Source organism: Onychomys torridus, chromosome 2, assembly GCF_903995425.1.
Source record: "Onychomys torridus chromosome 2, mOncTor1.1, whole genome shotgun sequence".
NCBI lineage: Eukaryota > Metazoa > Chordata > Mammalia > Rodentia > Cricetidae > Onychomys > Onychomys torridus.
Window position 1 is genome coordinate 161,679,303 of NC_050444.1, and position 22,568 is coordinate 161,701,870.

A 22,568-nucleotide genomic window follows, 5' to 3' on the forward strand; every position below is an offset into this window, starting at 1 on the left:
CGTGTGTGTGTGTGTGTGTGTGTGTGTGTGTGAGATTCACATGTGTGGAGGTCAGAGGTAAACCTGTGGGAGTTGGTTCTCTCCTCTGCTAGGTGGGTCGCAGAGGCTTAACCGGGGCCATCAGACTGGATGATAGGCACACTTGCTGTCTCACCAGCCCCCTTTCCTTTTAAAAATTCATCCTTATTTATTTCTTTTACTTTTCCCCTTTTTTCTTCATTTAAAATTTTCTAGGGGCTGGAAATGGCTCTGTGGTAGAGCGTATGTACTGCTCTTGCAGAGGTCACAGAGATTGATCCCTAGCATCCATGTTGGGTGGCTTACAACTGCCAACTCCAGGGGAACCTAAGGTCCTCTTCTGTTCTCCAAGTGGACCTGCACTCATATGTACATACTCACACAAGACACATATGCACATTTACACTTGATAAAAATTTTAATCTATTTTTATTTTTATTACAGAGTCTCCAGGGAGTGGTGGCACACGCCTTTAACGCCAGCACTAGGAAAGCAGAGGCAGGTGGATCTTTGAGTTTGAGGTTGTCCTGGTCTACAGAGCGAGTTCCAGGACAGCCAGGGCTGTATGGGGAAACCCTGTCTCAAAGAAAACAAAGTAAATAAACATATTATCACATTAATTTATTTATTAATGGGGCATGCCTGTGACAGTCAGGGGACACCTTCCAGTAGTCAGTCTTTGTCTTCTGCCATGTGGGATCAGGGAACTGGACTTGGTGGTCAAGCTTGGTGACAAGCACCTTTTACTTGCTGGTCATCTAGGCTGCCCCTCTCCCCTTTTAAGGCAGGGCCTTACTGTAGACCAGGCTGGCTTTGAACCCACAGAGATCCACCTACCTCTGCCTCTCATATACTGGGATTGAAAACATACACCACCATGCCCAGTGAAAAATCAATCTTAAAAAGAATTCTTATTAGTGATGGGGAGGGCGGGGCAGCATGTGTGTCATGAAGGTATGGAGATTGGAGACAACTTTGTAGGATCGGATCTCTTCTTTCACCATGGTAGGTGAGTCCAGTCGCCAGGCTTCAGCAGTACCCACCTGTTGAGGCTTCTCACTGGCAGTATTTATCTTGAGTTAGGGTCTTACAGGAGCCCAGGCTGGCCAGGAATTCACGATGTGGCTGAAGATGACCTGGAACTACTGATCCTCTCATCTCCACGCCCACAGCGGTGTACCACCATGCCTGGTAGGCGGTGCTATGGACTGAACCTGGGGCTTTGTGCCTGTTAGATAAGCACTCTACCAACTGAGCTATGTTTCCCTGCCAACATTCTATGGACCTTGGCAAATTTTTAGTCAAAAATTATTTTATGTGTAGGGATGTTTTGCCTGCATATACGTCTGTGCACTGCTTGCATGCCTGGCTTCCTAGGGAGGCCAGAAGAGATTATGATCCCTTGGAACTTGAGTTATAAATGGATATGAATTGCCATGTAGGGTGCCTGGGAACCAAGCCCTGGTCCTCTCCAGCTTCTGTGTCCACCTTTATTATAAAGAATAATATAATTTTACCCCTAGAAATCCCACTGCTCTACTTCGTCACCCTCTTTCTCTTTCTACCTCTTTTCTCCTGCCTTTCCGGAAAGTCGGTTCCCACAACGTCAGATCATTTGAATCCAGCAGTGTGGTCCCTTATTCAGCGTTGTGTCTCCCTCCTGGCCTCCTGGTGTCCTGGTGGTTCATTCCCATGTACTGTCAAGTAATATTCAACTGAATGACTGTATCACAGTTGATGTCTTTCCCTATTGAAGGACATTTTGGTTGCTTGCATATTAAAATGTAACCCCACACTTTGTCATTTCTTTTTGAGTCAAGATCTTGCCATGTAACTCTGGCAGTCCTGGAACTCACTATGTAGACCATGCTGTCCTGGAACTCACTGTGTAGACCAGGCTGGCCTCAAACTCACCGAGATCTGTATGCCTTTGCCTCTGAGTGCCAGGATTAAAGATGTTCACCATCACGGTGGCCAAATTGCTGCCTCCTCCTCCTCTTCCTCTTTTTCCCCCTTTTAAAAATCATATTAGAATAGAGCTAGGGCCTCTCACATGCTGGGTCAATAGTCTACGGATAAGCTATATGTTGCCCCCCCATAAACTTTATTATAAAAACAAGTTGCAAGGGGTTGGGAATTTAGCTCAGTGGTAGAGCGCTTGCCTAGCAAGCCCAAGGACCTGGGTTTGATCCTCAGCTCCACATACAAAAACAAAAACAAAAACAAAAACAAAAAAAAAACAAGTTGCAAAAAAAAAAAATCACACACCCAAACGAACCAGACCCAAAGTCTATATGCTGCTGCTGCTGCTGCTTCTTCTTCTTCCTCTTCTTCTTCTTCTTCTTCTTCTTCTTCTTCTTCTTCTTCTTCTTCTTCTTCTTCTTTAGATTTAAAAAAAGTGCTGGGCAGTGGTGGCACACGCCTTTAATCCCAGCACTCGGGAGGCAGAGGCAGGTGGACTCTGTGAGTTCGAGGCCAGCCTGGTCTCCAAAGCAAGGTCTTGGAAAGGCACAAAGCTACACAGAGAAATCTTGTCTCGAAAAACAAAAACAAACAAACAAACAAACAAACAAACAAAGTGGGGCTGGTGAGATGGCTCACTGAGTAGAGAGGCGTTTGCTACCAAGGCTGAGGATTTGAATTACGTCGTAGAGATGCTCATGGTGGAAGGAGAGAACCCTCTCATGAAAGTTGTCATCTTCACTCCCATGAACTTCTGCCCGTTCCCAAACTAACTCAACGAAAAATGCTGTGCTAGGTAAACCAGGTAGTGGTGGCACATACCTTTATCCCTGCACTTGGGAGGCAGAGGCAGGTGGACCTCTGATGTCAAGGCCAGCCAGGTCTACAGAGCAAGTCCAAGACTGCCAGGGTTACACAAAGAAACCTTGTCTCGAAAAAATAAAAAGCAACAAACAAACAAATACAAATATGTACCAGGCATGATGGCACACACCTTTAATCCCAGCACTTGGGAGGTAGAGGCAGGCAGATCCCTGTGAGTTTGAGGCCAGCCTGGTCTACATTAGAGAGTTTTAGGTTAGACAGGGTTACATGGTGTGACTCTGTCTCATGAACAAATAAATAAACAAATACAAACAGTGAAGTGTGGGGGTGCAGAGATGGTTCAGCGGTTAAGAACATTGGCTACTCTTCCAGAGGACCTGGGTTCAATACCCAGCATCCGATGGCAGCTCACTTCAGTCCTACAAGGTTCCATGTTGTCTTCTGTCCTACTCTGGCGTCAGGCACACAAGTGATGCACAGACACATTTGCAGGCAAAACACATACACAGATAAAATAAGTCAAATTAAAACAATTTTAAGTGAATGTTTGTTTGGCTGAGTGTTCAGTACTGAAGCATTTGCCTAGCTTGTATGGATGGGGCTCTGAGTTCCTTCTCCAGCAACGTGCGTATTCACACACACACACACACACACAGTAGCAAAATTGTAGTTGGGCTTATGTGGCATAAAGGGGAATGTCCCAGACATGTCCAGCCTGGACATTACAGCTCACTTGCCTGGCAGCGCTGGGTTTGGGTTCTTTTCCTACATCAGAGAGTTGCTCTGCCTTGTCAGTTATCTTGTTCAATTCTGGGCTCCTCACACATGACTTTAGAAACTAAGATATATTTCTTTGGGGAGAAGATTCCCTCTTAAGGTCCCTTTGTCTTGTTTGGCTTTTAGAGAAAGTGGGGTTTGTGTGTGGTTTTGAGCGTTGATTATTATGCCCTTATTGTCCCTAGAAAATAACACCTTCTTCCAAGGTAAACCTAAGCAATCTACCAGATAGGGGGAAAATATTTGTCTTCAAATGCAGCTTCCCCGAGGGTGGAATTCTCCTGCTCTTTGGCTCGCTCAGTTACCAGTGGACAGCTGTTTCTAACAGGAAGCGTGGAATTGCCTGGCTCCCTGAAATGGAAGGAAGACAGAGGAGGCAGGGCTCCCAATTATCAAACTTGGATTGGGGCCAAGATAATAAAACTCCTTGTCTCTGCCCCTCAGTTCTTTCACAAGTTCTATGAGACTCTTAATAAACACAAGTGGTCAGGTGGGCTTAGATCTCATCTACAAGGCATCCTTGTGACTCAAGTTCAGTGTGACTCGGGAGGAGAACATCAGGCCACCCCAGCTGAACCTACTGGCAAACAGACCGTAAAATAAAATTCAGCAGCGTCTGTGGGTGAACTGGGAACCTCAACTGCTCTCCACAAGCAGTCACATACAAACAAAGGAAAGAGGTTTCTGATGTCTATTCTAAAAAACATTTTATTTTTAGCTTTTTAGATAGGTTCTCATGTAATCCCCTGGTGACCTTCTGCTTACTATGGTGGCTGAACTAATCTTCTGCATTCGAGTGTTGTGATCACACCCATGCACCACTATAACCAGCTTAGGTTTGTCATTTTGCTTTATATGTTTACTGGTGTGTGTATGTGTGTTTGCATATTTGTCCACATGCCATGGTGCCATGACACATATATGGAGGTCAAAGGAACCTTGTGAAAGTAGATTCTCTCTTTTCAGCATCTGGCTACCTGGTGGTGGTAGTGGTGGTGGTGGTGGTGTGGTGTGGTGTGGTGAACTCTGTTCCTTAGGCTTGGTAGCAAATGCCTTTACCTAACAGCCACTTCGAAAGTACTGAAGCAAGCACAGTGAACACCCATTTTTCCCTTGAGCACAGGGCAGAGTCAGAGGCTTGAGGGGTCACCTAGCACATGTTCCAGAGGGACCAGAGAAAGAAAAAATCTGCTGTATCATAAATCGGATGAAATCTCGCTGTGGTCCCATAAATGCAAGGCAAGCAGGCAGCACTTGCTCTTGTTTCAACCTGAAAAAGTGCAACCGGAGGGAAAGAAAGCGCATTATTGGCTTGGATTCCCGCTGCATAAACTTGGAAGCCGGTTCCATCGGAAATGCCTGGAAACAAGCTTCAGTCTGTTGCGAGGCTTGCCGAATCACTCGAGTTTTGCTTAAGGCAATTTAGGGGAAAATAATTTACATGTTCCAAAGCTTGAGTACTTCTGGAAGATTACGAAGGCTAGTTACCAGCCATATGTTCAAAGAGCTTGCATTCTTTCTTTCTTTTTTAATTATAAAAATTATCCATGCTTGAGATGAAAAGTAAGAAAAAAATGAGCAGAACAGACTCTAATGAAGTCAAAAGCCAGTCCCTGTTCTGTGTTCACCATGCATTCACCCCGTGCTCTGGGGCTCATAGGAAACAGTTTCCATGAGGACATTTTAAAGCACAGAGAAACTTTGTGTGTGTGTGTGTGTGTGTGTGTGTGTGTGTCTGTGTATGTGTAGGGCACACATTTTACATAGTGCATATGCAAAGGTCAGAGGTCAACCTTCAGTTTTGCCGTCTGCTATCTGGGTTCTAGGGATGGAACTCAGGTTGTAAGATTGTAGCAAGGGCCATAAAGCTGGGAGGAAGCTTCACTGTGCTTCCTACACATGAAGTCCAAATTCATTCTTCTAAACATGCAGATGGAAGGCAGACATGGGGGCACACACCTTTAGCTCAGGCAGGAGCAGGCAGTTACCTCTGAGTTTGAGACTAGCTTGTTCCACAAAGCAAGTTCTAGGCCAGCCAGGGCTACATAGTGAGATCTCATCTCAAAAATCAAACAAAACAATTTGTTTTTTAAAAATAATAATTAACAGGGCTAGAGGGATGGCTCAGTGGTTAAGAGCACTGGCTACTCTTCCAAAGGACCCGGGTTCAATTCATAGCATCCACATGGCAGCTCACAACTGTCTATAACTCCAGTTCCAGGAGATCTGACACCCTCACACAGACATACACGCAGGCAAAACACCAACTCACATAAAAAATTAAATAAAATGAAAAGGTTAAAAATTTAATTTTAAAAGGCCAGGCATTGGTGGTGTACATCTTTAATCCTAGCACTCAGAAGGTAGAGGCAGGGAGATCTCTGAGTTCTAGGCTAGCCTGGTTTACAGAGTGAGTTCCAGGATATCCAGGCCTTGTCTAGAGAAAACAAAAAACAAAAAGCAAAACAAAACAAAAACAGCAAAAACCAAAACCCCATAAAAAATGGAAAATAAAATTAAAAAAAGCAAACAGAACCAGGCAAGCTGGGACACACTAGGGCCAGCCCAGATTATGTAAAACCCTCCCTCAAAAACAGAAAAAGTGCCTGGTGGAGATGCACGCCTTTAATCTGAGCACTGTGAGTTCCGAGGCCAGCCTGGTCTACAGAGTGAGTTCCAGGACAGCCATGGCTACACAGAGGAACCCTGTCCCAAAAATTCTGATCTAATTTCTTTCTTTCTTTTACTTTTTTTGCTTTTTTGTTTTTGAGCTGAGGATCGAACCCAGGGCCTTGCGCTTGCTAGTCGAGCGCTCTACCACTGAGCTAAATCCCCAACCTCTGATCTAATTTCTATGTATACAAAAGTAGATGAAAAAAAGATCACTTCTTGGAGAGATGGCTCAGCAGTTAAGAGCACTGGCTGTTCTTAGAGGATCCAGGTTTGATTCCCAGCACCCACATGGTGGCTCACAACTGTTTGGAACTTCAGTCTCAGACAATTTGACAACTTCTGGCTTCTGCAGGTACCAGGCATGCAAATGGTGCCTGGACATATATGGAGCCAAAACATCCATACATATAAAAATAAAAACAAATCTTTTTTTTTTTGTTTTGTTTTTTGTTTTTTGAGACAGGGTTTCCCTGTGTAGCTTTGCGCCTTTCCTGGAACTCACTTGGTAGCCTAGGCTGGCCTCGAACTCACAGAGATCCGCCTGGCTCTGCCTCCTGAGTGCTGGGATTACAGGCATGCACCACCATCACCCAGCTATAAAAACAAATCTTTAAAAGTCACTTTTTAGGGAGGTGTGACGGACATCTTTAGCTACATGGGGAGTTCAAAGCCAGCTTGGTTACATGACACCCTATCTCAACAACAGGAACAACAAACTTGCCTATATTGAGGTTATAAAACTAACAAAAGTCTTTGACATTTCCAGATTTCAACAACAAAAATAAGCCAAGTAGTGGCTGTGCACACCGTTAATCCCAGCACTGGGGAGGGAGAGGCAGGCAGCTCTCTGAGTTTGAGGCTATCCTGGTCTACAGAGTGAGTTCCAGGACAGCCAAGGCTACACAGAGACACTCTGTTTCAAGTAAGCAAGCAAGCAAACAAACAAACAAAAAAAATAATTCCCATTTCCCAAAGCTTGCTAGAAAGGGAATAAGGAAAGAATTTCTAATTTCTTATGGATAAAAAAAAATCCCACTAGATATTTGACCTCTTTACCTTCCACAAATCCTTTAACCTCCTTAAGTCCTGGTTCTTTGACCTTTAAAGGGAAGGTGATAATAACCCACTTCATGGCTGTTGTCAGGACTAAGTGGGAAAGAATGTAACATTCTGGAGGCACAATAACCTTTTCAGTCAGCGTTTAATAGTTGTTCTTTTTTTTTGTTTGTTTTTGTTTTTCTGAGATAGGATTTCCTGTGTAATATCTCTGGCTGTCCTGGAATGCACTCTGTAGATCAGGCTGGCCTCAACCTCACAGAGATCTGCCTGTCTCTATCTCCCATGTGCTGGGATTAAAGGCGTGCGCTGCTACCTCCTGCTTTAATAGTAGTTCTTTTTTTTTTGAGACAGGTTTTCCCTGTGTAGCATTGGCTGTCCTGGAACTCACTCTGTAGACCTGACTGACCTCCAACCCCACCTGCCTCTGCCTCCTGAGTACTGAGATTAAAGACACGCACCAATAACCAATAGCCAGGCATTGGTGGCACATGCCATTAATCTAGCACTCAGGAGGCAGAGCCAGGTGGATACCTGTGAATTCGAGGCCAGCCTGGTCTACAGAGAGAGATTCAGGACAGGCACCAAAGCTACACAGAGAAACCCTGTCTTGAAAAACTGAAAAAAAAAAAAAAAAAAAAAAAAAAAAAAAAAAAAAGACATGCACCAACATGCCTGGTCAGTACATACATACTTAAGAAAGGAAGTTCAAGCAAGGCCTTCCTCTATGACACCAGTATGGACTACAGGAAATCTGACTCAAAAAAAACAAAAAAAAAAAAAAAAACAAAAAACAAGAGAGATGGCGAGATGGCTAGCGGTTAAGAGCACTGACTGTTCTTCTAGAGGACGGGGTTCAATTCCCAGCACCCACATGGCAGCTCACAACTGTCTAACTCCAAGATCTGACATCCTCACACAGACTTACATGTAGACAAAACACCAATGTAAATAATATTAAAATAAGTAAATTATTGAAAAGAAAAAACAAAAAAAACCCCAAAACCAAACCAGAAAGAGTACATCTATATACACAGATTTTGATTGAAACTCTGCCATCTAATTAACTATCCTTCATTGTTTCTGTTAATTAGCTCCATCCTTATCTACCAGGTTGAGTACAGTTTACTGAATATGACAGAAAATTCAGTAAGCTATAAAAAAAAATTAACTAGATTTCCCATTTCTTTTTTTTATTCATTATTAACTTAATTTATATTTTATGTGTGTGTTTGTGCATCTCACAATGTGTGTATGCCCATGTGTGTGCAGGCGTTGCAGAGACCAGAAGAGCGTGTCAGAGACCCAGGAACTGCAGTCGTGGGCATTTGTTAGCAGGCTCTACATGGGTCCTGCAGTCCTCTGGAAGAGCAGCAAATAAGCATTTGCCTGCTCTCTAGCCCCAGGTTCCCATTACACTTGAAAGCAGAGTCTTTTCTTGCTGAAAGTGCCACAGAAAGATAGAGACAAGCTTATTTGTGGGCCTTCGAGGGGGCTCAGCAGATAAAGGCACTTGCTGCCAAGCTTAACCACCTGAACTGGAAACCTGGAGCCCATATAGGAGAAGAAGGGAAGCAAGACTTCTGACAATTGTCCTATGATCACCGCAGGAGCGCTGTATCATGCACATACCCCATAAAGAAATAAATGATAAATAAGAAAAAGACCTCATTTCTTTTTAGAGCTCTTGCGTCACACAGTTCAGTGACATCTATTAGTTGAAATTATTCTTAAAAGAACTCTTGGATGTAGAAATTATAATCTGGATAGATATTCCAAAGAGAAAATTATCCCTTTATTTGAAATAGATGGGTGAATTATTTTGAGCTATGCTCTATCCCTTAATTATTCTATTATATACAAACCTTAACTCCTCTGAGAAGAGTCTATGGTTTAAGGACACCAATAAGCATTTATAGAATATTAACAAACTAACAATAGGCTGATGATTCACCCTGGATTCATGCCAGAGTCTGTGAATGAACTCAATAAACATGATATGCATTTCAAAAACTGGTAATTATAATTAAAAATTCCAACCCCCTCAATCCTATAAATTATATTAAGTAGAATAGGAGCATTTGGCCTGCCCTGCCCTAAGCTTGTAGTTTGCGATGGACATGGCGACTGTGTCTTTGAGCATAGTGGGAATATAGTAATAGTTTTCAAAGGTGGTAGTTGACTGCTTCCTTTCTCTTTTTGTTGGCATTTTTGAGACAGTCTGGAATGAGGCTCTCACTGGCTTGGAACTCACTTTGTAGACCAGGTGGGCCTTAACCTCTAATTGATATCCCCCTGCCTCTACTCTAGTGCTAAGATTACAGGCATGAGCCACCATGCATTGGTGGTACTGTCTACTGCCTGCTCCCCCAGCATAGCACAGTTACTGCTCTCTTTTTAAAAAACCTTCTGTGGTTATGGTCTGTTTTCTATTCCTAATATTTTTGTTTTGATTTTTTAATCATATGTATGTGTGTGTAGATGTGTGCACATGGAGGCCAGATGAGAGTGTTGGATCCCCCGAGCTGGAGTAGCCACCTGATGTTGGTGCTGGGAACCTAACTGGGGTCCTCTGCAAAGAGCAGTATGTGTTCCCGACTTCGGTGCCAACTCTCGAGGTCCGTTCTTTATTACTTAAATGAGAATTTTTATTATTCTCATCAAATAAGCAGCACAATTTACCAATTCTACTTTTCTTTTTCTTCAATTCAGTTTTGGTCACACATTAAAGACCTTATAAACAGCCGGTCAGAATTCAGCCTGGAAACAAATGCTTCCAGCCCACTTTGTAGCTTTCCTTGGACCTCAAGGGACAGGGATTTGTCTCTCAAATGGCTGAAAAAGCAAATTATGACCCTGGTAATAACAAGAGCAAGTGGACACCCGCCAAGTCCACCCCTGAGACCTGCCGCTGAAGGGAGGCTATCCCGGGAGGATCACAGCTCAGAGGCTGGCCTCCGGGAGTTCGGCCTGCGGCCAGGGAGGGCCGACCCTGCACAAAAGCCGCTCCCGGGGTGGGGAGCCCATCGCACTGGTTCCGGCCGCCGCCCGGAGCGCACACCCAGAGGCCCAGCCGCGCCACCGCCAAAGCTTGGCCTCTCCCCTTGCCTTTTCTTTTGCTCATTTTATTAAAAAGAAAAAAAAGAGAAAAAGAAGAAAAGAAAAAAAAAAAAGAAAGAAAATGGAAGAGTGAGCTGGAGCAAACACTCCCGCCCCTAGGCCCGCCCCCCGCCCCCTATTGGACCGTTCTTCCCTTACGTCACGCCCAGACACACCAGTGGCGAGGCGCGATACTGCGAGGTGGGCCGGGCCCGAGCGCGGAGTGGGCGGCGGGTCGGCGCAGCAGCCCCGCGGCTCCGCCACCATCGCGGAGGTGCCGCTGCTCCCACAGACGCTCGCGAGCCGCCCCCCGCGCTCCGCAGCCTCTCGCCACGCCGGGCCTCGGTCCCCGCCTCCTTCCCCGCGCCTCGTCCCCTCACGCGCTCCCCACCTTGTCTCCGCCTCATTTTCTCTCCTAGTTGAGGGGAAGGAAAAAAAAAGCCACCATCCTCCTTTGGGAGCCCCTCGCCCTCTGGGGGTAAAAAAAAAAAAAAAGAAAGAAAAACCCAACACAAAACCAGACATGGTCCTGGGCTTCCGCTGCTGAAAGCTTGGCCCACCCGAGGAGGTCGAAGTCCCGGCAGGGAAGCCCCTCAGCCCCCGGCGTCGCGTCCCCGCGGGCCGGCCCCCTCGGCCCCGCGCCCGCCGCCCTCGGTCCGCAGCCGGCCCCCGCGGCCTCCCTCCCCGTCCCAGCACTTTCCCCGGAGCCGGGCCGCCACCCCTCTCATTGATGGTGTAGCGCCTGAGGGGAAGGTAAGTGTCCCAAGTTGTCGGCGCCGCGCCGCGGGCTGCCTTCCTCCGCCCCTCGTTCCGGGGTCGGGGTGCTCGGGGAGGGCCGAGGGGTCAGCCGTGAGGGCTGGGGCGGAAAGCGAAGGCTGAGAGTGGAGGCGAGCCCTCGGGGAAGCGTGGGCCGGACGCTGGCTTGAGTCCTGTGCGGGCCAGGTGACTGTCCTACGTGCCTCTTGACCCCTGCTCTCTCGGCTGCTTAGGCACGCTCTCCTACGAGTCTGAGGTTCAACTGTTCCCTGCCGAGCAGCTCAACTGTGGGAGGGAAGGACGCGAAGCTGTGCATTTCTTGGATGTTTGTGAATGGGGTGGGGGGTGGGGGTCTTGGAACTGACTCATTAAAGTCTAATTTCACATTAGGGGGAAGATTTCCTCCTTTGTGTTATCAAGTCTCTGTTCCTCTGCTCTGTGATTCCAAAATTGTGGAACCAAATCAGCCTTGCAGCAGCGTAGAATTCTGTCATGATTTAAGTTCTGCTCTCAGAGAGGGTGCCTCCTCTTTTTTCTTTATTTTTTTAAGGTTATAGGAAGAAGGTAGTTTTATGTGGAATGGGGTGAATGTATCTTGTGTTGAAGGGAGTATTGGAACTATTTGCTTGAGAAGTTGTTGAAAGGAAAATAAAATTATTCATTGTTGAATTGTCATTATCCTCTGTCTTTTCCAAGGTTTGCTTACAATTTTTTTTTTTTATTACAGACTTCAAACATTGATTTAAGCAGAATGTGCCCTTGAGAAACTGGGTGCTTTAAATGTTTCAGTATGTGCTGCTATTTTAAGGTGGATCTGAGAAAGTAGTTTTGTGTGAGTCTTGAAATAGCCTTCTCCAAAGCAATTTTTAAAACAAAAAAAGATTAACTGGTGAGGGTGAACTTGGTGGATTACAGAACAGACATTTAGGGTAACTCAAACGAATACATCCTGTTTAGATTTCAAACAGCTTTTATAGTTGTTTTCCATTTAAAGAGAGCCCTTTTTGTCTGGTGTACACTGGTTTCTCAGTCTCAGTCTGATGGGGGAGGGGAGAGGACGGATCTATACAATAATAAAATCATCTTTGGTTAGATATTTCCTTCCGTGGATTTGCTGAGTTAATTCCACTCTTCAGTTACACACCATTTTTGATTGCAAGCAAATCCATGGAAGGGATGGCCTCGCCTGGGTGAAAGCTGGCTCCCAGTTTTCTCTGTTGTTGAGGTCGAAGGTAAAAGAGGCAGAGGCAGACACATATACACACACACACACCACACACATATACACACACACACCACACCACACCCCCACCTCCCACATACACACACATACCTCCCCCCACACAACACACACACACACACACACACACACACACACACACACACAAAAACCAGGCTGAGGACTCATTGTTCTTCCATACACACATTCATCCTCTTTCTCATATTTGGGACTAGGCTTGCACAGACAGACACAGCTTGTTTGGGGAGAGAGGAGAGAAGATGGGGGAAGGGAAGGTGCTTTTCTTTTTCAGCTTTCTTTCACCTATGTCATGTCTGGCTTTTTCCCAACCTTTGCAAGGCAGATGAGTGCATGGGAAACTAAAGGAGGCTCTGGAGCATGTTCAGAAGGCTCCTGTTCCCCTTCCTCTCTTCACAGCCCTGCTTTCTGCTGCTTGCTTGCTTTCTTTCTTTCTTTCTTTCTTTCTTTCTTTCTTTCTTTTTTTTAATTGTCTGTATAAAGATAAACTTGGCTTGGCTTAACATTCTCTGCTTTCACATTTCTCATCACCTCTGACTGTTAGGGACAGAGATTTGTTCACTTGATTTTTATTTTACTGAGTGTGGCTGGGGTCTTTCTAAGTAGAAATAGGTTCCCTCAGTTAAAATGATAAAGATTGTATTTGAGGTATTTGGTAACATTACGTGTGTGTGTGTGTGTGTGTGTGTGTGTGTGTGTGAGTGAGAGAGAGAGAGAGAGAGAGAGAGAGAGAGAGAGAGAGAGGTTGATTGATGGTCATTGACTCATCAATGTAGTTTTTGTTTTTAATAGTGTTTTAAGAAAAGATCTGCTTTTCTGATTGGGGGCTGGGATAAAGGCCCTTTGGAACACTGGACAGGCCTGAGAGTCCACCTGGCCTAATCCAGCTCTGGGCCAAGGATGGAGGCTATCGTGAATACGTGTGGGTTGTAGAATAGCACCTTCTACTGGTTAATTGCTTTGACGATCCAGTGAAGAGGATGGGGGGAGGGGATTAACGGCTGAGGCTTAATGATTTTCTTTTAAACACAGCGGCTGTGCCTTTCTGCAAATGCCACTTCCCCAGGCTGCTAATACAGATGCCCTTTGACAGGCGCACTTGCATCGCAGCCTTATTATATTATTGGCTGTGTCTTGACATTAATTTGTTCTGTTATCAGGGGTATTTTCACATTGTGACTTCCAAGGACTCCTTTGAATTGATGCTCTTTCTTTTTATGAGAAATGTATTTGTCTTAAGCTAGAACAAAATAGGGGCTTATTTTCATTCCAGCTGTTGGAAACAATACTCACTAGTGTTCCTTTAAGAAAATTTTTAGTAGTATTAAAAAGATAAATTTACCTTACAGAAAGTAAAACTCTGGCATTAGAGATTTTCCTCTGTGATTTAAATACCACTCCCTGACAGAGAGGCCGAGAAGTTGGGGTGGGGAAGTGTCACTAAAATCAGCAATTTTGTGTAGGTAATGGTGCTGTATTGCAATAGTGTTTTCAATAGTTTTATCAGTATTATATTATTATTATTAAGCCTGATAGAATGGCTTGTGGATTCTTTTTTTTTTTTAATAAGCTGGAGGCTAGCAAAAATTTGAGTGTGTATACAAATTAACACAGTAGATGATAGATTCCTCCTCAGAGTCCTCTGAACTAATGTACAATTTTATAAATAATCTGCTTGATAAATGCCTCATAGGAGTTTATCATCATGGGTCCTAACCCATGTCAGTTTTAATGCAACGACCAATTAGAGAGGTTTGTAGCTGTAAACACCTACTGCAGACTGTCTGTTCTTAAGAGTGTCATTGCTGATTTCTCCCTAAGCTTGTGTCTTGCAGCACATTGTGAACAGTTTAAATGTAGTGTTTAGTGGAATATAGTCAGGTGATTTCAGTTCAGTGTAGGCTCTACCAATGTTTTGTTGAAAACTAAAGTAACTAGAAGCCAGTTTGAACTAAAAGGGTTACCTAAATCAAGAAAGAAAATATTCCAGTACTTTTTCACTTACTGGTCAGTAAACCAAGTTTTTTGTTTTGTGTTTTTTCTTTAAATGAGACAGTATCCACTGCCAGGTCCTGCAGTAATGTACATAACATTGAGCTGATAGTGAAGCAGTGTCAGGTCCTGGAAGCACAGGCATACTCAATATGATCTGCACACCAAGACCCTGTGTGTAGTGAACATAATTATGAATACCCTGAGTACCCACTACTTTAAAATTGGTTTTGAATTTTTCACATCTTGTTCAAATCTCAGTAATCAGTAAAACATTTAAGTAGTAAAATCAAGTTGTATATACTGAGTTCCTTGGGAATTGTGTGCTGTCCTGCTAACTGCTTTTGGCAGCTACTTTTACTATTGATTTAAAGGTTAAGATAGCAGGAAATTCATATTTTAAATGAATCATTGGTGTAACCTAGTTGTGAACTTCATCTCCCTCTACCCCCACAAACTCGAGAGGGAGGGGGAGGACACTATACTGTAGAGAGAGGGAGAGATGGGAAGGACGCTACACTATTGTTCTTTGTAAGTTTTCTTTTCTTTTCTTTTCTTTTTTTTTTTTCCTTCGAGACAGGGTTTCTCTGTGTAGCTTTGGATCCTTCCTGGAACTCGCTCTATAGACCAGGCTGGCTCTGTAGACCAGGCTGGCCTGGAACTCAGAGATCCGCCTGCCTCTGCCTCCCAAGTGCTGGGATCAAAGGCGTGCTCCACCACCACAAACGTTCTTTGTACGTTTTCTGATAGCACTGTACTCTAGTTGGTCACAGGTTTTCTTTCTTTCTTTCTTTTTTTTTTTTTTTGGTTTGTTTTTTGGAGCTGAGGACTGAACCCAGGGCCTTGTACTTGCTAGGCAAGCGCTCTACCACTGAGCTAAATCCCCAACCCCATGGTCACAGGTTTTCTTAATCACCAGAAATTTGTCTTGAATCATATGTGAGTAATTATTAATTACTGGCACCCTGATAGTCCACAGTTGAAGCTTTGCATAGCCTATTTAAGTGTGATTTTTTGGCAAGCATGTTAGTTTGTGCTTAGCTTCTTGTCTAACACGGTTCTAGTGTTTTTAAAGTGAGAAATGTGCATTTAAATATTCGTTACAGTATTACTAAGATTGCTTATGCTATTTCAGTGAACATCTGACTACAAATAACTCTAGTATGCCCAAATATTTACCAGCTTTGAGTTTTGATTGGATTTTTAAATTTAATCAATTAACATCCAACATACACATGTGTATTGGAGGTTTGGCTGTGTAGTTCACGTTGGCCTCAGGCTACTGGGGCCCGCTTTAGCCTCCTAGTGCTGACATAATAGGTGTGTGCTTCCGTGTTGGCCTGGAATTGTGATTTATGTAAAGATTTGTTAGTGTGCCAATTAATTAAGATACAATTCATATTTTTCTATTTGGTAACTAGGTCAGACAAAACTTAACATAAATTCTTTAAAATTTTTTTAGGGGCTGGAGAGATGGCTCAGAGGTTAAGAGCACTGCTTGCTCTTCCAAAGGTCCTGAGTTCAAGTCCCAGCAACCACAAGGTGGCTCACAACCATCTGTAATGAGATCTGGTGCCCTCTTCTGGCCTGCAGGGATATGTGCACTGTATATATAATAAATAAAATTTATTTTTTTATTTTTTTATTTTGGCCTGGAGAGATGGTTCAGTGGTTAAGAGTTCTGGGTACTTTTCCAGAGGACCCAGGTTCAATTCCCAGCTTCCATATGTGGCTCACTACCATTTATAACTCCAGCCCTAGGGGATCTCACAGCCTCCTCTGACCCTCTTAGACCACTGCACACATATAGACATGTAATGCACAGACATACAAGTAGGCAGAACACCAAAACACATAAAATAAAAAGGTTAAATTAAGAAAAATATTTTATTCAGGTTTGGTGGCACCTGCCTTTAATTCCAGTGCTGTGGAGGCAAAGGTAGTCAGATCTCTGTGAGCCTGGTCTACACAGTGAGTTCCAGGTCAGCCATGAAAAAATTAAAAACAATTAATTTTATTTATTAAACTGTTAGTGTTGGGGTGGGGAAGTACATACTTGCTTGTGTGGGCACCCATGTATACATGTGGAGGTCAGGAACAACTTTTGGAAGTCAGTTATTTCTGCCATGTGTATCTCCTGGGAATCTAAGTTTGTCAGGCTTCCTGGACAAGCTCCCTTACCAGATAAGCCATCCTGATGGTCCCTTAAAGATTCCTTTATGTGTGCAAGTAAAATGACCTGTTTGAAGCCTGGCAGTGGTGGTGCACGCCTGTAATCCCAGCACTCTGGAGGCAGAGGCAGGCGGATCTCTGTGAGTTCGAGGCCAGCCTGGGCTACCAAGTGAGTTCCAGGAAAGGTGCAAAGCTGCATAGAGAAACCCTGTCTTGAAAAACCAACCCCCCGCCCCCCCAAAAAAAGACCTGTTTGTGCCAGTGTAAAAAGATTTGGGGGGGGGGAGGTTCTAGGTCTCATGTAGCTTTAGATTTTTTTTTTTGTTTTTTTTTGTTTGTTTGTTTTGATTTTTCAAGACAGGATTTTTCTGTGTAGCCCTGGCTGTCCTGGAACTCGATGTGTAGACCAAGCTGGTCTCATACTCAGAGATCTGCCTGCTTCTGTCCTGGGATTAAAGGCATATACCACCACTGCCTGACTTAGAATTGTTTTTAATTTGGTAAAATTTGCTAATATACTAGCAACCATAAGTAATATATTTGCTGTGAAATCTTTCTTATGTGATTACATTACAAAATAGCATTTCTAATTTACAGAACATTTGTTTGAGGAATCAGTGTAGACGTCTTGAGGTTGAAGTCGTGGTTGTATTCTAATTTTAAACTAGTTTGTTATGTGACTTCTAAGGGCTTTGGTTAGGATGTTGGGATTGCCAGGAACATAAAACATTCACAGTCATTTCAAATACTGGGAAAAGGTGGAACAGAAATTGAAGCTTTTAAAGGTCAGGCCTCCCAGAAGAATAGAACTCTAGATTTGGCAGTGCCTGTCAGTGCTGGAACCTGTCTGGTGTGGAGCCTTTCAGCTTTAGCAACTCAGTATGTCTTGTCTCTTCAGCAGTTTGTTGAGCCACACCCTTGAAAGGCAGTGACTAGCAATAAGGTCGCCACTCTGTGGGGCAGTGTTTGCACTGTTGGCTTGCACCAAACTGGAAGAGAGCGGTGAGTGAGCATGGGCCTTGCAGCATCTCTAGACAGTCTTAGCTGCTGGGAGCCCCTTCTGGAAAAATTCCATGCTAACACACACCACAGCATGTATGGGCATATTCCTTGGCACCTCTACATGCCCCCCGGTCTCCCAGAGGACTGATTCCTTACGTCCTTCTTGTGCCAGGAGTGTGCATATGCGTGTGAGCATACACACACACACACACACACACACACACACACACACACACACACACGCACCATTCAGAGGGAGTGTGACTAGGTAGAAATACAGGCTTGTGTCTGCATGTATAAATTGCCTGGGGCAGCTTGGGAAACCTCCCTTTGTGGCAGAACCTTGGCAGTGTTGGGAATGTTATCCACCCTAGAGCAATTCTGATTAATGAGTAAATGGGATGCAAGGACTCTGACTGTAGGTTTAGATATGTTTTGTGTATGAAAACATTATTTAGGTATATTTTATTTTTTTATTTTTTTGAGCTGAGGATCAAACCCAGGGCCTTGTGCTTGCTAGGCAAGCGCTCTACCACTGAGCTAAATCCCCAACCCATTTTAGGTATATTTTAACTGGTGCCTCTTAGTTCATTTTTCAGTGATGCTAGTGATGGAACTCAGGGCTTTGCTTGTGTTTATGCTCCACTACTGAGCCATGCCATCAGCTCCTGGATACTCTTAGAATCCAAACTCTGTGTCCCTCAGCTGTCTCACTCTTCTCTCCCTTTTTTGTATGGATCATGGGAGGATTGAAATCATATTGACCTGCCATCCTCTTCTCTTAGGCAGAGCCCCTATGTAAAGCAGTAGTAGGTCCAACTTGGAGTTTTTAATGAAGGAAGTCTTTTTGCTCAGAGCACTGGACAGCCAGGTGTGGCCTCCTAATCCTCTGCCCTTAACTCTGCTGTTCATCTCTACTTTCTTTGTGTGGTTATTCTGTGTTTCCACTTCCACTAAGGACTCTATCTGTAATTAAAATTTCCCAAGAGACATCTGCTAGGCGGTTAGTTATTGCTAGTGTTGGCTAAGGGCTTAGGGTCAGACTGTCCCATAAATTGTCCTCCAGATGGGCTACACTTAGGCAAGATCCTCACCTTTGGATGTCAGCTCATGTGCAGGGACATAGAGAGTGAAAGGCTTTCTGAGCCCTGTGATCTAGCTAAAGGGATTTCTTTGGTTTTTGTTAGGGCTCTTGAGTTTTTCCTGTCCTCATTTCTACTGACATCTAGTATGGTTGTTGTTGGCATTTCTTTTTCTTTCTTTTTTTTTTTTTTTTTTTTTTTTTTTGAGACAGGGTTTCTCTGTGTAGCTTTGGAGCCTGTCCTGGAACTTGCTCTGTAGCCCAGGCTGGCCTCAGAACTCACAGAGATCTGCCTGGCTCTGCCTCCTGAGATTAAAGGTGTGTGCTATCCCTGCCTGGCTGAGACAGGGCTTCTTTGTGTAGCCCTGGCTGTCCTGGAACTTACTTTGTACACCAGTCTTGCCTCAAATTTAGAGGTCTACCTGTATCTGCCTCCTAAGTGCTGGAATTAAAGGTGTGAACTATCATGCCTAACTAGAAATAAAATAAAAAATCTTAAATATAGAGGTTATAGTTTTTTTTTTTCCCCTCGAGACAGGGTTTCTCTGTAGCTTTGGAGGCTGTCCTGGAAGACCAGGCTGGCCTTGAACTCACAGAGATCCACTTGCCTCTGCCTCCTGAGTGCTGGGAATACAGGCATGTGCCACCACCGCCCGGCCTATAATTATTATTAGTGCTTTATTGCTCTGCACTATTTTTCTTCAAGTAACGTATTATGTCCAAGGTGAAAAAAAGGCCCTGCCTTTTCTCTGATCTACATGTTGTTCTGTGGTTGTATTTGGGCACAATATCTGTTACCTTTTATTTCATTTCTCAGTCCAATCAATCAGATCAGTAGTTACTTTTCTTTTACCCCCACTTTCTTATCTAAGGCTAGGATTCTTATTTAATGCAGTTTAAAAATATTTATTATGTATACAATGTTGTGCAAACATGTGTGACTGCTTGCCTGAAGAGGGCACCAGATCTCATTGATGGTTCTAAGCCACCATGTGGTTGCTGGGAATTGAACTCAGGACCTCTGGAAGAACAGATGGTGCACTTAGTCTCTCTAGCCCCCTCTAGTATTAGAATTTAATCACTTCAGTTTATAGACACTGGCAAGAATCTTTTAACACGTAAAATTCTTGACTTTGCCATTGATTAGGTTAAGCCTAAAGATATGTAGATGAAGACAGCCTTCTAGGAGTTAATGTTATATTGACCATTGGTATACCCTGACTGTGAGTACATAGTGTTTTAGGGACAAACCACTATAGAGCTGTATTGCTGTATGCAGAGTACCTCAAAATATGGCAGCACAGGCAGCATCTTTTACCTAGTACTTGAGGGTAGCCTAGCTGAGCTGTTCTGGTACAAGGATTTCCTGAGGTTAGCTAGGACTGGAGGATCTACTTCCAGCATGTCTCCTCAAATGGGTGTGGGCAGAGAACTGCCAGTGCTGGCCACAAGAACTCTTCCACAGTCTTACTTGAGTGACCTCGTGATTTTGAACTTGGGAGCACAGGCCTGCCTCTCCCTATTTGTGACTTCATCTTAGAAGTCAGATATCACCTCTCCCTGACCCCAACACACACACCTTTTTGACACATGGTCTCACTGTGTAGCCTTGACTGGCCTGCAACTTGCTATATATACCAGGCTGGCCTCCAGTTCACAGAGATCTGCCTACCTTTGCCTCCTGAGCCCCAGGATTATAGGAGTGTGCCACTATGTCTGGCAAATATTATCTCTTCTGCCATATTGTACTAGTTGGAATTAAGTTACTAAGTAGAGCCAACACTCAAGAAGTTTCTCTTTTTTTTTTTTTTAAATAGGAGTATGTCGTCTCTACATAGGTAACCTTTACACAGATTTTAATTGGTAGCATTCTTTACCGTGTATGAAGTGTTCTGCTTGCACATCAGAAGAGGGCACCAGATCTCATTATAGATGGCTGTGATCCACCATGTGGTTGCTGGGAATTGAACTCAGGACCTCTGGAAGAACAGCCAGTGCTCTTAACCTCTGAGCCATCTCTCTAGCCCAGGGCCTGCTCTTGAAAAGAGCAGCATTAAAAAATTTGTGAGGGTCTGGGAAGATGTTTCTATCAGCTGTTTTCCCAGGAGCCCCAGGTTCTGTTCTCAGCATCCACGTAGTGGCTAACAACTATCTGTAACTCCAGTTCTGGAGAATCCAATGTTCTCTTCTAGCCCTCTGTGGGTACTGCATGCACACAGTGTACAGACATACATGCAGGCAAAACACACATAAATAAAAATACCTCCCAGAGTCTTAAAAATTGTGAGTTTATTTTTAAATTACCACAGGAATTCAAAGGAAGCGGTATGTATGGCAGGTTAGGAAGTCTTCATTTTCCTTGTCTGGTTACTGTGAAGTACTACCTTATAACAACAGGAAGTAGCTAGCCATTGCTGGTTCTCAGGAGAGTGACAGACTAAAACCTTTCACGAGGCATCATTTTTCCTCTGCCCTTGCCTTGTTGAAGCATCATTTATTTTCTGCTTTATTCCTGGATTTTGCCTTTGTGCAGCTGTGGGGTGTGTTTTGTGTGTGTTTGCATGTTTTGTGGGCTTGTGTACATTTGGTGTGCGTGTGCTGGAGGCCATAGGTGCCTGTCTGAATTGCGCTTGCTCGCTCGCTCTCGCTCTCGCTCGCGCGCTCTCTCTCTCTCTCTCTCTCTCTTTTTTTTTTTTTTCTGTCCCCCCCAGACAGGGTTTCTCTTTGTAGCCTTGGAGCCTTTCCTGACCTCAAACTCACAGAGATCCTCCTGCTTCTATCTCCTGAGTGCTGGGATTAAAGGTGTGTGCCACCACCACCTGGCTCTACTTTCTTTCTAAGGCACAGCCTCTTCCTGAACCGCATACTAGCTGATCTACACACTAGTCATCTTGCTTTCACCAAGCTTTTTACATGAGTGCTGGAGGGGTCAAGATGCTCTTGCTGTGCAAGTAGAGAACTAACTCCTGTTGTCCTCTGACCTCCACGTGGACACACAGGCTCTCAAATTCCTCTCTCCCTCCGTTACACACAGACACAGTCTCTTCTCTCAAACAAAACAACCAACCAATAAATGAAAATCCCTGCTGAGGACATGTTACCTGAAGTTGTTTTGCCTTCATCATTCCACTTCTTAGTACCTGGTTTTTGTTTTTTTTTCTTTTTGAGGCAGGGTTTTTCTATGTAGCTCTAGCTGTCCTGGAACTTTCTGTCAACCAGGCTGGCCTCGATCTCAGAGATCTGCCAGCCTCTGCCTCCCAAATGTTGGGATTAAAGACACACATAATCATGCTGTTCTTAAGTTTTTTAACCTTTTTATTAATATTTGTATTTTAGCTCAGTGTAGTGGTATGTGCACTGGAATCCTAGTATGTGGTAGACAAAACAGGAGGATTGATGCCAGTTTGAGGCCAGCCTGGTCTACATAATGAGTTCTGGGCCAGCCAAGGCTACCATAGCAAGATCTTGCATCCAAAAAATAAGCAGACCAAAACCAGGAGCAAAACATTGTATTTTGGTGTTAAGTGTTTCCCTCTAGATTGTAAACCCTTAAAGGCATAATTTTCCTTGAATTATGTCAGACTACAGACTCAGATTTAAAATTAGATATATTCTAGAGTTGCTTGAATAAAAGATGCCATCAATTGTATGAACACTATTTTTATTCTAAGAATGGGGAAAAGACTGCCAGTTGAGCTACATTAGACCTGTCTCTAATCTAATGGTGTGCACATAGAGATCTCCATGTGCCTTATCATCATGCAATATGGCCTATACATTTTGGTTGCCTTTCTTTCTCAGCTCTATATTTCCTTGAAAGCATGTTTGAGGACAGATCTTAAAGCAAGTTATTTTCTCCTAAAGAAATACTGTTACAGGCAGTATTTTGCCTAATGA

The 22,568-nt window shown here is 43.9% G+C and overlaps 1 protein-coding gene across 5 annotated transcripts in view; it reads left to right on the forward strand.

The window, feature by feature from the left end:
* Window positions 1-11,044: 11,044 nt before the first annotated feature.
* Rere (arginine-glutamic acid dipeptide repeats) overlaps window positions 11,045-22,568 on the forward strand; it is a 376,646-nt gene continuing 365,122 nt past the window's right edge. For all 5 annotated transcript variants that reach the window (XM_036177343.1, XM_036177344.1, XM_036177345.1 and 2 more), the window contains exon 1: window positions 11,045-11,163. The gene's annotated coding sequence lies outside the window, so the exon portion shown is untranslated. The remainder of the gene's footprint in view (window positions 11,164-22,568) is intronic.